Source organism: Cupressus sempervirens, chromosome 5 (genome assembly GCF_028749045.1).
Source record: "Cupressus sempervirens isolate cs-2001-9-10 chromosome 5, ASM2874904v1, whole genome shotgun sequence".
Lineage (NCBI taxonomy): Eukaryota > Viridiplantae > Streptophyta > Pinopsida > Cupressales > Cupressaceae > Cupressus > Cupressus sempervirens.
Genome location: NC_143122.1, coordinates 801,762,291 through 801,773,577, shown reverse-complemented (window position 1 = coordinate 801,773,577; position 11,287 = coordinate 801,762,291).

The following is an 11,287-nucleotide window of genomic DNA, read 5'->3' as shown; positions in this document are numbered from 1 at the left end:
CACGAGAAGCAAGAAATAGTTTCAAACAACCCAACTAAGGGAAATGCAACTCACAGGGGTGGGAGAGTCTTGATCTTTAGTTTGTTTGATAGTTTGGACAATATTTAAAGACTTGATAACAAACACACTTTTATCCCTAAAAGAAAAATTGGTAGAGAAGGAAAAACCTTTGTCCCAGAACTTATATGAATGCGCACCCATGTTTTTGGTGTATTCAAAGGTCTCTATAACATATACACTGAATGAACACCCTTTTGGTAGGGGTCAAGCATGTATACCACCTTCCAACACCTAGTTGCATAACTATGGTGAGTTCTATAGGAGAGATTCTTCCCCCTCCTTGCGCAAAGATTATGCCTCCTTTCAAAGGTGAACTGGGTAGCAATTAATTAAGAAGCTTATACTTGGCTTCCATTCATATTAACCCCTAGTGGTTTTACAAGTGAAGCTAAGTCTAGCAACCCACACCAACATCTATAAGTGCACACACTTGACTAGCAAGACTGGGGCTGGCACCGACCAATGCATTTTATAGAGCCTCTTGTTGATATGCGATATCAAAATGAAGAAGAGGAAATTAATATGGCTTTGGAGTCTTTCATTCTACAAAGCTTCCTTATTATAGTGAGTTGGAATCTCTGGCAAAAGGAGTGTGCTCACTTGGGTCAGTTGTAGTGGTTGGATCGCTCTAACAGTCCCTCTAAAGGTTGACTTAGATTGGTGGTTTGGTTCTAAGGGTCCAAGTTTTTGATGTCCCTCAAGGGGAAAGAGCATACTCCTCTACCTCATTTCCTTTCCTAAACATACAAGACATGTTAATCACCAAGTTAGTTTATTCAATCCCACCTTGGCCTATTCCAAGACTTTGATCCCCTAAAAGGAAATCATTATCTCTTCATTAAAGACTTTGTTTGGGAGAACCACTAACTTGCTTGCCTCCCTTGTATGTCATCTTTCAAAGGCTTATAGGTTTCTAATTTACCTTTGGTCATGACCTCCAAGTGGTAAAAAGAATACTCCTCTATTCCCCTATCTTGCACCCTAATAAGTTCACAAGCCCTATTTATAATATGTGTGGAAAGCAATAAAGAAAACACAACATTTTAAGTGGGATTGAAATGAGTCTTTGATGTGTGTATCTTTGACAAAGCATCCTGCAATCACACTATTAGTACTTTTTTCAAGTGTTTTGATAAGGTGTCTTCAACATGCATCTTGCAAACTCCTATCAAGTTGTTTGAAAACTAAAAATCATAAATAAAATGCTTCAAAAAATATAGTTAGTCAAATGGAAGCTTAACTATGGGAAAATAAAATTTAACATTTTTTGTTCTTTTGAATGCCCATAAAAAAGCTCAAAAAATGTCAAAACCTATGAAAACATCAAAAGTCAAAATCCAAAAAATAGAAATCTAAAAGATATGGTTCAAAGAAAAACTAATAGTCAAACATCATTAAAAACTATAATTTGGAAAACTATGTTGTTGTAGAATTTTGTGCAAAATCTTGCACAGAACTGCATGAAGAAACAAAGTGCACAATGCAAGAAATTGTGTGCTTGTGCACTTCTTCATGCAAGAAAGTGTAGTGGAAGATGTGAAATCTTCATGTCTTCGCACAAAAATGAGATTTCTTGCGTGAAAATCTAGAAACCTGTACGGACGAATGTGATAGAATAATAAAAATGTAGAAAACTGAGAAAATGAGGCCAGAAAAATTATTTTTTGAGCCCCACAATGGGTGCTAGAAATGTATACATGGAATACGGGCCTCAAATCCTCACATTCACTTCAACATAGTAATTATTTGAGAGATCATTCCAGAATGAATATGAGATTATTAAACTGAGTAAATCCAACATTGCGACCTGGTGTCTTCTAACTAGAAGGATTATGCCTTTGCTCTTAGAATGAGAAGCAGGCAACTAGACCTCTAGAATGAAGGATTTTAAGCTATATGAGATATGAAAGATTAATCTATATGAGAATGAATTGTTAAGATAAGAAATAAAGAAAAATATTATGCTAAATGAATGCATTTTAAGCTAATATGAAATTGCAATGTAAGAATTTAAGCTAAGAATGTAAGAGAAAATGAGTGGATATTTTAGCATAATTTTGACACAAATTACATTTGTCTTCCTTCATAATGAGGATTGGAGAGCTTCCTTTATAGAATCCATGAGGTGATCGACAGTCAAGATTAATTGGAATGGAGGATCAAGATTGAAGAAGAGAGTCGGTCATAAAGGAAACTTCCTCATGAAAAAGTTGTTAACTAGTTGCCTTTGAGTGATAAAAGGAGTTAACTAACTACCTTTTGAGTAATAAAAGGAGTTAACTGACTACCTTTTGAGTGATAAAAGGAGTTAACTGAGTCCTTTTTGAGTGATAAAAGGAGTTAACTGATTCCTTTTTGAGTGGTAATTTGAGTTAATCCCTTTTCAAGAATATTTAATTTAATAAAATATAATATGACCTCAAAACTGAATAACTTTAATTAATTGAATAATTAAATTCAATAGTTAAGAAGAGGAGATATCTTATTAAATTAAATGGGTAAAAGCACAAACCTGTGTCACCTTTTATAAAGGAGAAGTGATATCAGAATTTAAAGTCTTCAACTTTAATGACATAAAAATGGCATTTGTGCTTAGAATTTGAAGAAGATGAAAACTAATGAAATGTGTAAAATTAAATGAAGTTTATGTCTATAATTTTTTTGAAAAAAATTGAGTGAAATTTTATCTATTTTTTAATTTTTAAAGTCTATTTTTTAGTTTTTTTTAAATGCCGAAAATATAGAGTTTTTTTCCTGTTAAACAAATATATAAAAATATTCATATTTTGGTCTAATTTTGGAATATGTTAGAGTCAACATGTATACCTAGTGCACCAAAAAAGAAAAATTGAAATTCAGCTAATATTTTTTAAGTTATAATAGTCAAAGTCAAAGTTATCAAAAATTGATAGTTTTTTTCTCCTGTCAAACTTTTTCCATCAAATCTTCATATTTTTTTAAAAAAATTACATATTCTTGAAGAAGACTCTATTCTCTAGTACAACATTAAAAAATAATAATTTTTGAACATGATTTACTATTTTTTTCTTATTTTTGAATAGACATCTTCCTGAATCTTAAAATACCTACTTCTACTATTTTCAAATTATAACATATTATCCATAATCAATTTTTTTTTTTAAAATTATATAATCATAATCTTGACTCCAAGACCTTCAAAACTATATTTTTAGTTTTAAAAAAAACCTCAATTTAGTAAGTCAAATTGGCCTTCAAAGTGAGAAGTTTGCAGAAGTTCTTATTTTTGCTTGTGTGGTTGCCACCTAGGATGCCACATAGGTAGTTCTGGCCGAAACTGTTTCAACCGTAACTGTTTCAGCTGAAACTATTTTGGTCGTAACTGTTTCAGTCAAAACCCTTTCGGCCGTAACCCCCCAATGTATAAAATTATCGTCAACCACTTTTTGGCTATTTTTATGATATTTTGAGTCATTTGAAACATGGGGGTTATGGCCAAAACCATTTCGGTAGAAAGTGTTTCAGCCGTAACTATGCATGCCACATCAATAGAGAAACTTGCCACATATGTATGACTAAAACTTGTTTGGCCATAACTGTTATGGCTGAAACTACTTTGGCTGTAACCCCTCCAAATATCACAAATGGTGACACGGGTTTGTGCTTTCACCCAAATCTATTTAATTCCTTTGTATATTAGATAAAAAGGTAATTTTAATTTAATTAAAGTAGAAAACTCATAATTAAATTAATATTAAATCAATAGGTTTATATAGCTAATTTGAGTTGATACTTTAGGCATTAAATCAATAATGTGATTAATGCATATGAGGGTTTTCTACGTTTGACACCTAGGTCAAGTAGTGATTATTAGAATTAGAATTGCCCAATGAAATAGGACTTAAGAATAATTGAATAAACCAAAGTTGGTTAATATGGGAATGTACCAATTTTGGGGTATTACACCTACATCCTTCATTGCAAATTCAATATCCACACTACACAAGAATTGTAAAATCCTTATTGAAAATGCTATCTAAGCAAGTAGAATAACTATATTTATAGTTGTTTCCTTACTTGTTTTACATTGGAATTTCAAGGTTGATTCTATAGTCTATGGCTTGAACAAGAAAATATGCCATGAAACACAAATAAAAACCAAGTTTTATTTTATGTTGGACTAGGATATTGAAAGTATGATCATAGATCTTGAAACAAATTGCCAAAACACTTTTGAAGAAGATGGATTGACTTATACACTGTCTCAAGAACATGTCCATCTTCTTATAAAGTTTCCATACACTTTACCAATAGGTCGATGTCTTCCTAGAAGCTTGAGAAATTTTATTTTTTCTAGTTTTTGTGTTGTGATCATGAATTTGCCATCAAAATTAACAAGCATAGGCATGTAGTGGAAGATAAACCTAGGGCATAATTATCAAAATGGAAAATGATAAAAAAATTATAAGAAAATAAACCAAATTGACATGTCTATTTATATAAGAACAAATATATACTTAAAAAATGTGCTTCATATATAAAGGCTGGACCAATTGAATGGTTTAGAAAGGCAATTATAGAAGATTATTGATACAAAATTGAATACATTTGATTTAGAATACTTTAATAGAATAACTAGTACAAAAAATACGCATCTCATGTTACATATAAACTAGCTTTAAAGGGTCTAATGGAGGCAACATAATTTCTAATGGGACTACAATGCACATAGTTAATTATAGAATAAATCAATAAAAAATATCTAGATACTAAAAAGAAAGGGAACCTGAGTTATGATGCACTCCAAGGATAACTTTAAGAAAACCCCCCTTGAAAAAAAGTATAAAATCATAGCCAATCCAACATTATTTTAGGTGGGGAATTTTAATTTCTATTGTCTATTATTTTCAAACTAGGCAACAAATTAATTTTATTGGCAATTTTATTTCTATTGTATGAAAATACTATAAAACCTTGGCAAATTTTTAATTATTCAAGAAATGTGTGACCAAAAGTGTTAATACCTAGAAGCCATAATGTTATGCCATCTAAACATAGTAACCCTCTTTAATAATTGTTAGATGATCCTATATCAATGATATAAATCACATTTCAGGGCAAAATGTTAAAGTAAATTTTTTTTAAAGAGAGTCTCTAGAATAATGACACATGTCCACAATCAAACCTATTTTGGGCCAAAGATTAAAAGGATAAAAAATTACTTGGAACGTCTTCAGAATAGTAACATCTATCAAGTATATGTACTTAACATATAACCTAACTTAAATATTTACCACACATTAGCAAATGTTTTCATCAAATAAAACAAGCCTCTTAAATTGTAGGCAAAAAAATTTGATATACCATGTGGAAAGATTAAATTCCATTGATGAAGTCAAATCATAAAATTAGAAATAATTACATATCTTTTTTGGCAATTGGTCGTATGGGACCCAATTTTCATAAAGTGGAAGTAATATGACCACCTCAAAAGTTCAATTTTTTTCATTTGGCAAATACTTGCCACTAAAGTTATCCCTGATGCCCTCATTAGTCATGATAGAGAATCTGTCTAGAATATTCTTTCCTATCAGGAAGAGAATTATATGTGGACTAAGATTTTTCTCTATCATAGTCTCAATTTAGTGAAAAGAAAACCTTTTATAGGTGTTTGATATCTAAAGAATGGTTTAGAGAGAAGACGTTAGCCTAGTCAAAAATTCTAAAAACTATTTTTAGTGTAAATTGAAATGGGGAGATTATGGATGTACTATTATTTTTACATAGACTACGGGTGAATGAGGATACCCTAATTCTTGAAGAATAGATACACTCTTCTTTGTTAAAATAATGGGCTCAAAAGTATAGTTTATGGATTAGGTGGAAATTATCAATGATACAATATGTTAGTTCATTAAATAATTCCCGCTTAAATAGTTATTCTATATGTTATCATACATTATTTATGCTCTCATTTGAACTCAAAATTGGTCTCATCTATAAACTAAAAAATTTAAGGTGGGAGAAAAGGATGGGTCTAGTGAGAAGAGGTGGTAGAAATAGGGATAGGGTTTCCTCAATGAATGGCCTTGACAATGGTAGTGAGGAAGTTGAGGGGGATGATCCCAATGATAGGGAAGTGATTCTTATCAAACTATAGTCCTACTTTCCCTCTTCCTGCTTCAAACTCATTTACCTTGGCAGTGATGTATTTTTCGTGGGGATGATGGGTGCTCTACTCAGGCAATATCAAAGGCTACTTTCCATAAATTTTTTTAGAAAATGGGGTTCATGTAGGAAATCATTTTGCAATGTGTTTCTTGTCATTGGGTATGTGTCTATAATTTTTTGAAGTTGGGCACCCCCTTTTTGGCATTGTTGGCGGGCTCCTAAGGAAGAGGCAGGTTGGCTTTGATAGATGCCTCTTGGATTCTCTTCTAGGGTTTGAGATTTTGAGTGTGTGTTCCCTTCTAGTGTTGTTCATGAATCTTGGTTCTTCTAGGTACTCCTTTTATATTTAAGGGAGAAGAGGCTTAATTTGTGTTTTAGTTGTTGTCTCTTTTCCCTATTTCTATCCTTTTTCTATTGCAATTTTGTTGATTTTTATTATCAAGGTGAGTGATTGTCTCTACCCCTATTTGAATCCTTTTGTGGTGGGGACTTCCTCTATGGAGGTGGGGATTTTCCATGTGGTTTTTCTTTGCATTAGGCCCTTTAGATCCTCTTGTCCCATATTGGTGATCAAGGATGTTGATTTGAGAATATTTTTTCGTATTGGCAAGGTGGCTATGATCTCTATGGAGGAGAGATAACCTTTGTTAGATCAATGACAGCTAATCATATTAATCCCCATTGTCTTATTGAGGTGACTTCCTATGGAGGTGGAAGTTCCTATTGAGGATGAGATTCAACTTTTTAAAGAGGCTTGGTGCTGGTCTTTTGAGGCATGGTTTAGTGTTGGTGACCGTCTCTTCATTTAGTACTTTTGGCATCTTGAGAGATCTTGACTAGAATTTGTTTATTTTTTCCCTTCTCTCTGCTACCCCTATTGATGTGTTTATTGTGTTAGGGAGGAGTTACTTAATTTTTGTGGGTTTGTGTAAGTGGATGATATTTTTTTAGCTAGGAATCTTCAGGCCTACATGTTTTTCTTTTAGAGCTAGGTTAGTGTAATGTTAGTGTCGATTCTTTTGTTACCTATTCTAAGCAGAAGGAATTCTCTTGCTTACATTGACCCCTTTTGAAGGATGGATGTTTTTGGTTTTAGTTGAAAGAAGCCTAGATGTTTTTTGACCTTTGAGTTGGATTGAAAAAGAGAGATAGGTTTTTCAAAGCTTGAGTTTGGGTACTACATCTTCTAGGGCTTATTATGGCTTTCCCCTTTTATTTCTTTTCTTCTCGTGCTTGGGTGTCTTCTGGTAGTTTTAAAGGACTCACCTAGGTCCTCTTTTTTTTGATTAAAGATAACTACCTTTGTAGGGACTAGTCCCATGATTCTCTTTGACAATGTTGACTATGATCAGTGGTTGTGTCACATTCAAAACTTTGTTTTTGGTAGAGGTAGGCATTAGATTTCATATTTTCTTAATTTTTTTCATATTGTAATCTTAATTTTATCTAGTGTCATTGATTGTACCATGGGTCAACAAGGCCTTGCTTCTTTTTTATATAAAAAATATTGCTCTAGTCTAAGTCACATAGAAGAGTTTGATGAAAATATCCACATTTTTTATTTATACCCTTTTTGAAGAGTACGTAGAAAAAATACTAAATTTAGAAGGATGAGTTATGTTTTTTCTAGGAGGCTTACCCAAGAGTTACAAGGTTGTCTTGAATATTATTTTTTTCAAGAAGAAGCTACAACAATACAAAAGTATAGGAACTATTTTACCTAACTCCCACTTTGATATATATTAAGATAAGTGCATTTTATTGTTTCCTTTATAAAATCCCCAAGTATCATAATGGAAAAATATTTTTCATTAAGTTATTTAGATAAGTAATAGAAGTAAATGATGTGCAAAGAACCATGAGTCTAGTTCTTTTATTTACAATTTTTGTGCAAGCTTATTCATGTTTCTCTATTTAAATTTCCACTAATATGATTATAGATACAATAATCCCCTCTTTTGAAAATTATGAAGTTGTTAAAACACATCTTGACCTATCTAGCTTTGTGAAGGAAACAAATAGAATTTGTCTAGCATATTACTATATTTTTTGTTGAGAGGACTATTGGGAAAACTATATAGATGACATCAACATGTGAGATTTTGTCAATATTGACCACTAAATGTATCATGGAGTAAAACCTCTCATTGAAGATGGTTTTGAACTAGTGGACCATGTGTATTTAAATAAAGTCAAAGGAACTTCTTTGAAACCCATTAATTGGTATATTCAAGTATTGGAGTATATTGTTGATAGTATGACCCTAATTCTCAAAAGGACTGGACAATGAGTCAAAAAGAAGAAAGGAGGAAGAAAGAAGGTACCTCATCTAAAGCCTTCTTGACCCCTATTCAAAACCCTCTAGTTGTTTCTTCATATGATATCACTATATCAAATGTAAAATTGTCCACATCCTTGCATACCATAGCTAGGGAAAGAGAGCCTCTAGAGAAGGGGTAGGGACCTAAATCAATGTGTGGTGCTAGAGCCCTCTCCCATATTGACCTAGCTAATGATTGTTAGATGAAGAAAAAGGATGTGAAGGAACAAGAGACAGATACAAAGTTTAAAAAAACATTCTCAAGGTGTGAATTAACAACTAATTCTAGACATAGAGATGTGTTAGGAAGAAGTAACAAATCAAAGTGGCAAAGAACAAGGAAAAAAATAATCATAGGGTAGAGATGCAAATGATTTTGAAGAAGTTATTGAAAATATTGACCAAGTAATCCAAGATCTTCCTTCCTCCAGTCCAAATTTTGGAAAATTGATAGAGTTTCCATTTTCCCAACCTAAGCAAGGAAAGACTTCTATTCTTAGGAAATTGTGCATTTTGTCCTATTTCTTTCCTAGTTATCCAATATATTTTTTAAGAATTTATATTGGATTTCCATTTTTTATTTATGCAATCAAATTTATTGGGTATATATAATAAAAATAGGGAGATTATCAATGGGTCTCTATTTTTTTTTCTACAGCCAAGTAGATACCCCATTTGGAGTCATGAATCATGATCAAAATACTCAAAGTTTTTTTAAGAATATTTTCTTCGTCAATTATATTGAAATGATTGTAATTGAACTACTAAAATTAGCAAATGCATTGTTGAATTCATCAATTATGTTGAATTCTTTATCTATTGTGTTGAATTCCCAAGAATACATATTGATTACTTAGATAGTTGCATAGCTTAATTTCTAAACTATGATTTTATAATTTTTGTTGTTGAGAAGCAAACTAGAGGATTAGAAACCTATATACACATTTTTAATTAATAGATATAGTCTACTAGTTTGAAATGATTTTGATTTCATGACTCATTTTCATAATGTTTTTCTTGTGTTAAAATGTCTCCAAATGTGCTCCTTCTTCATAATACTAGAGTTTCCTAAGTAAGAAGATTTTTAATTTTCCCATTTTTGTTGTTATAGAGTGATGAAAATTTGGATTATGAGAGCATTATTTTTTTATACATATTTTATATTATTTTGACTTTTATAAGGAGTGGGATATCTAGATGCACTGTGGGGGATGTGGTTACAAATGAGGGTTGGGGCCCTAAGTCGTTATCAAGGTAGCACATTGATAAGTTGTAATCAAGTGATAATATAATAAATAAACCAAGTTCAGAAAGCTAGAAAAGTATACTATTGATTCCTTTGCATGCCTTGAGTTTTTCTAATTCCCGAGGATGAGAATAGGATGATACATGTTTTTTCATGGGATCTATTGAGTTGGGATGATTGAAATTCCTCATCTTCATGATTTTTTTTTTTCTATATGAGTTTATCACTTGGAGGATAGAATTTGGAGAGGGTACCATTATAACTCTAGACCTGGATGGCTATGTGATGACAATATTCCTACATGTATCTAAGAATGAATACCTACAAGAAGTTGAGTCCCACTTTTGGACAAATAGTGGAAGTATTTTCCTTATTTTTAAAATTTCCTATTTTTTATTTCAAAATTTGAGGTAGTTAGAGATTGAATATTAAAAACTTCAATAATATAAAATGGAGTTTTTAGAGTCTACATTTCAAATATGTAATTTATTTCAATACCTGCATGGTAGAAATTAGGTTTTGGTAGGCATCCTTAAAACCCACTTTTTTGAAGTGTCTATTTTAGGACCCTATCATTGTGTAATACCACCATATTTTGACATTAATAAATGAAGTTGTTTTAATCCTTCTTACAAAATACCCTAAGACACCACAGATTGATTATATATATATAGATATATTTTTTCATTTTTTTTATAGGTACGATGAGAAACTTTTTTTTATTTTTTAAATTAATTTTTATTTCACTATAAAGTACAATCTCAAAACCTTTTGTGTATGACAACCATAAATCAATGAAAAATTCACTTTTTTCAAAAAAAATTAAAATTAATCTTCAAAATAAAAGGTTAATGAAGTTTCAGTGAACCTCATTATCCTAAATTTAAGTACAAATATTATTTATCTAATAATGAAAAATAAATAAACATAAGTATGGATTTTGTATTTTTGAAAGTAGGATAGTGAGAACTCTAATGGGTTTTCATTTTGCCAAAAATGTTGATTAGGAAGGTCCTCAAAATTTTATGACAAGGTTAAAATATTGCATTTCAATGTCTTAGCCAAATGTTTGGAGGCCAAGGCATAGGTCTGGCTCCATGGAACCCTTGGATCCATGTATTATAAAATGGGTCCACATTATTTAGAATTAACAAAAAGTTGGCCCCATTTTGTAAACATAAAAGTTGGTGTTTAAAATGAATTTCAACCATATCTTGAACAAAAAATAGAGGTAGATGAAAAAATCTCACTCCATGTTTTATGAAATGGGTTCCCTTTACTTAAATTTTTTTTTAAAAGTGGGCCCTATTTTGTAAATGTAAGATTTGGTGTTTAAAATGAATTTCAAATCAAAAAATTATAAAAAATTGAAAGATGCCACTTGATTTTATAAAATGGTCATAATACGTAAAAGGAGTGACTATTTTTTTAAAAAATAGACTCTTTCTTATAGCGATATTTTCCAATTCCACAAAAATTCCACCAAATATACCCAACATCTTACACTTACC